This window comes from Papaver somniferum, unplaced genomic scaffold (assembly GCF_003573695.1).
Source record: "Papaver somniferum cultivar HN1 unplaced genomic scaffold, ASM357369v1 unplaced-scaffold_99, whole genome shotgun sequence".
NCBI classification, from domain to species: domain Eukaryota; kingdom Viridiplantae; phylum Streptophyta; class Magnoliopsida; order Ranunculales; family Papaveraceae; genus Papaver; species Papaver somniferum.
Genome location: NW_020653081.1, coordinates 5,929,823 through 5,934,579, shown reverse-complemented (window position 1 = coordinate 5,934,579; position 4,757 = coordinate 5,929,823). Strand labels below are relative to the sequence as shown.

The 4,757-nt window shown below is 39.1% G+C and overlaps 1 pseudogene; it reads right to left on the bottom strand.

The window, feature by feature from the left end:
- Window positions 1–228: 228 nt before the first annotated feature.
- LOC113346525 lies at window positions 229–328 on the bottom strand (annotated as a pseudogene).
- Between the last annotated feature and the right edge of the window lie 4,429 nt (window positions 329–4,757).

Here is a 4,757-nt window from a genome sequence, read left to right as displayed (position 1 = left end):
ATGAAAACCCTTATTACCATGTTAGGGATTTTGAGGAAATTTGTAGTACTCTAAGAATTAGAGGCTTAGATGATGATGCTTTGAAACTTAGGTTATTCCCATTTTCCCTGAAAGATAAGGCCAAGTCGTGGCTGTATAGTTTGGACTCCGAGTCAATTGATACATATGAACAACTTACATCTGCCTTTTTCGATAAGTTTTTCCCTAGGCACAAAACATCGTCTATTAGGACGCAAATATGCACATTTTCACAACAAGAGGGAGAATCTTTATATAGGTATTTGGAAAGGTTCAATGATTTATTATCCCAGTGTCCTCATCATGGTTTAGAAAAGGTTAGGCTAGTTCAGATCCTTTATGAGGGTTTAGATTATTTCACAACGACCATGGTTGAGTCTCTATGCACTGGTGGATTTGAAAACCAAACTGTTGATGCGGCGATGAAATTTTTTAATGAAATCGCCGAAAAAACCAACAATGGGAAAATAGTAGGGCACCCCAGAAAACAATTCTTTTTAGTAGAGAAAACGTTAATAGGGTAGAAGGAGGCTATGAATCAGATGCCAAAATTGCTGCTACAGCAAAAAGGTTAGAAGCCTTAGAAGTGGGCCAGACTAGTGGTAGAGTGAAGCCTTTTTTGGAAAGTCCAGAATATTGAAGAGCAGGCCAATGCTCTTTATAATAACACTAGATTTGATAACCGTCAAAAGATTGACCCATATTCAGAAACCTATAATCCTGGTTGGAGAAACCATCCGAACCTTTCGTGGTCTAAGGGCCAAAGTCAAGGTCAGTTTAGTAATTCTAATGCTCCCCAGGTTTTGGCTATACTAAGAATCCTTCAGGATTAGCTAAGTTTCAGATTCAGTCAGATAAGAAAATCCTAAGTTTAGAGGAATCTCTCGCCTTGTTAACTCAGCAAACTACAAAATTTCAGTTATCCTTAGATCAGAGTCTACAAGCTAGTAACAAGATAGGACAAGAAAATAGTCAGGCTATTTCCGAGTTAAAAACCCAGGTTGGTCTGATAAGTGATTCTTTGAGAGAAAAAGGTAAGTTTCCTAGTCAAACACAACCCAACCCTAGAGGAGTTCATGAATTAGGTGCAAAACCATCGAATCAATTGAATGTTGTTAGAACCCTTAGAAGTGGTAGAGTTGTAGACAATAAGGTAACCATGCCCGATAGTGAACATACTGTAGTTCACCCCTCGGGATCTCACCTCTCAGGACCAGTAGCTGAAGAGACTGATAAAGTTTCTGATGATGTGAATTCGGTTTCTGAAAAGTATGATTTTATTCCTAGAGCCCCATTTCCTCAGCTATTAGTACCAACAAAGAAGGAATCAGACTTTAATGACATAGTGGAGGTTTTTAAGAAAGTTACCATAAACCTTCCCTTATTAGATGCAATTAGGAAAATTCCTGCTTATGCCAAGTTCCTTAAGGATATGTGTACGCGAAAGCGAAAACTTAGCGTCCATAAGAAAGCCTTTTTAACTAGTCAGGTAAGTTCAATCATTCAGAAAAACACAACTCCAAAGTACAAAGACCCAGGTTCTCCTACCATTGCTTGCACAATAGGTAACTTCTGGGTATAAAAAGCTTTACTTGACTTAGGAGCTAGTGTGAACTTACTGCCATTCCATGTATACTTACATCTAGGACTTGGTGAAATGAAACCTACTCAGATGACACTGCAGTTAGCTGATAGGTCTGTTAAAATCCATCGAGGTGTTATCGAGGATGTTCTTATTGAGGTCGACAAGTTTATTTATCCAGTGGATTTCGTGGTCCTAGATACCCAACCTGTCCCTGACCCAGAGAACCAGATACTTGTGATTTTAGGTCGCCCATTTTTAGCTACGTCTAATGCGATCATTAACTGTCGAAATGGTGTGATGAGTTTATCTTTTGGTAATATGACTATGGAGATGAACATTTTTAATGTCAGTAAGCAACCTCGTGAGCTAGATGACACATGTGTTGAAGAGGTGAACATGATAGAAGCCTTAGTTCAGGAGTCATTACCAAACATTTTGTCTGAAGACCCATTAGAAAGTTGTCTATCCCATTTTGGTTTAGATTTTGACGACGATAGCACTACTGAACAAGTGAATGCTCTATTAGATTCTACCCCTGTGTTAGACACTGATAGATGGAAAGCTACATTCGAACCGTTACCAGTTTATGAGACTACCCAAATTCCTTCTTTAGAAGAGCCCCCAAAGTTGGACCTTAAACCACTACCCGATACTCTAAAGTATGTGTTTTTAGGCCCATCTGAGACTTTACCTGTGATTGTAGCTTCCGATTTGGATAGTGATCAGGAAAGTAGGCTAGTAAATGTACTTCAAGACAATAAGGAAGCTTTAGGGTGGACTATAGCATACATTAAGGGTATAATTCCTACTGTGTGTATGCATCAGATTCATTTAGAGGAAGACTCCAAACCTTCTAGGGAGATGCAACGTCGACTGAACCCTAACATGAAAGAGGTAGTTCGAAAAGAGGTGCTTAAGTTGTTAGATGCGGGTATTATTTACCCAATTTCAGACAGTAAGTGGGTCAGCCCTGTTCAGGTTGTCCCCAAGAAATCAGGTATCACTGTAGTCCAGAATGATAATAATGAATTAATCCCAACCCGAGTGACCACGGGATGGCGTGTGTGTATTGACTATAGGAAATTGAACAAGGTCACAAGGTCGACCAAATGCTAGAACGATTAGCTGGACATAGTCACTATTGCTTCCTAGATGGATATTCCGGTTATAATCAGATCGTTATTGCCCCAGAAGACCAAGAGAAAACCACTTTTACCTGTCCCTTTGGTACCTTTGCGTATAGACGCATGCCTTTCGGGCTATGTAATGCCCCTGCAACTTTTCAGCGTTGTATGATGAGCATATTTTCTGATATGGTAGAACGGTTCTTAGAGGTCTTTATGGATGATTTTTCAGTGTTTGGTTCATCTTTCGATGAGTGCTTGCATCATTTGACATTAGTGTTGACTAGGTGTAAGGAAAAAAATTTAGTGCTTAATTGGGAAAAATGCCATTTCATGGTTAAATCAAGAATTGTGTTAGGGCACATCATCTCTTCAAAGGGTATAGAGGTAGACAAAGCCAAAGTTGACCTTATTAAGACTTTACAAGTCCCAAAAACCGTAAAAGATATTAGGTCATTCCTAGGGCATGCAGGTTTTTACCGTCGATTCATTAAGGATTTTAGCTTGATTTCTAGACCTCTTTGCAATATGCTTGCAAAAGATGTTAAGTTTGTCTTTGATGATGCTTGTTTATAGGTTTTTGAGAATCTTAAAACTTTACTTACTACTGCCCCGATAGTCCAGGCACCTAACTGGAACCTACTCTTTGAGATTACGTGTGATTCTTAAGATTATGCTATAGGCGTCGTTTTAGGACAACGAGAAAACAAATTAATTCATGTGATTTATTATGCTAGCAAAACTCTGAATGATGCCCAAATGAACTACACAAATACCGAGAAGGAACTTTTAGCCATCGTGTTTGCCTTGGATAAGTTTAGGTCCTACCTATTAGGTTCTAAGATCATAATCTATACAGATCATGCTGCTTTGAAATACCTTTTATCTAAGAAGGATACCAAACCTAGATTGATTAGATGGATCCTATTGTTACAGGAATTTTCCCCAGACATTAGAGACAAAAAGGGTGCAGAAAATGTAGTAGCAGACCACTTGTCTAGGCTAGTTGTTAGTTCCCCTAGTGATTCCCTTCCTATAAGGGATAGCTTTCCTGATGAACAATTGTTCTCTGTTTCCCAATCACCTTGGTATGCAAATATAGTGAATTATCTTGTTACTGGTCGAAACCCTCAACATTGGGGTAAACAAGATCGTTCTAGGTTTTTAGCCGAGGTTAAGCATTTATTTTGGGATGGTCCTTATCTGTTTAAGTATTGTCCGGACCAGATTATTAGGAGATGTGTATCTGAGAGTGACCAGTCTAGTATTATCTCCTTTTATCATGAACATGCTTGTGGGGGTCATTTTAGTGCTAAGAAGACTGCTGCTAAGATTTTGCAGTGTGGATTTTACTGGCCTTCGTTGTTTAAAGATTCCCATAGTCATTGTGTTTCTTGTGAGCGTTGCCAGAAGTTAGGAACCATTTCCCGTAGAAATATGATTCCTTTGAACCCTATTTTAGTGATTGAGGTCTTTGATGTGTGGGGCATTGATTTTATGGGTCCATTTCCTATTTCGTTTGGTTATCTTTACATACTTGTCGTTGTAGACTATGTGTCTAAGTGGGTTTAGGCGGTTCCGTGTAAAACGAATGACCACAGGGTCGTAGTCCATTTTTTGAAAGAGAATATACTTACACGTTTTGGTACGCCGCGAGCTATAATTAGTGATGGAGGTTCACACTTTTGTAATAGACCGTTTGCTCTTTTAATGAAACAATACGGTATTACCCATAAAGTAGAAACCCCATATCACCCTCAGACTAGTGGTAAGATAGAGGTTTCCAATAGGGAAATTAAACGTATTCTAGAGAAAACAGTTAATCCAAACAGGAAAGACTGGTCGTCGAGGCTTACTGATGCCTTATGGGCTTAACGTACTGCGTTTAAGACACCCATTGGAATGTCACCTTATTGTTTAGTGTTTGGAAAGGCATGTCACCTTCCTGTTGAGTTAGAGCATCGAGCCTATTGGGCTATTAAGAACTTAAACTTTTCACTTGACAAGGCAGGAGCTCAAAGAAAGCTCCG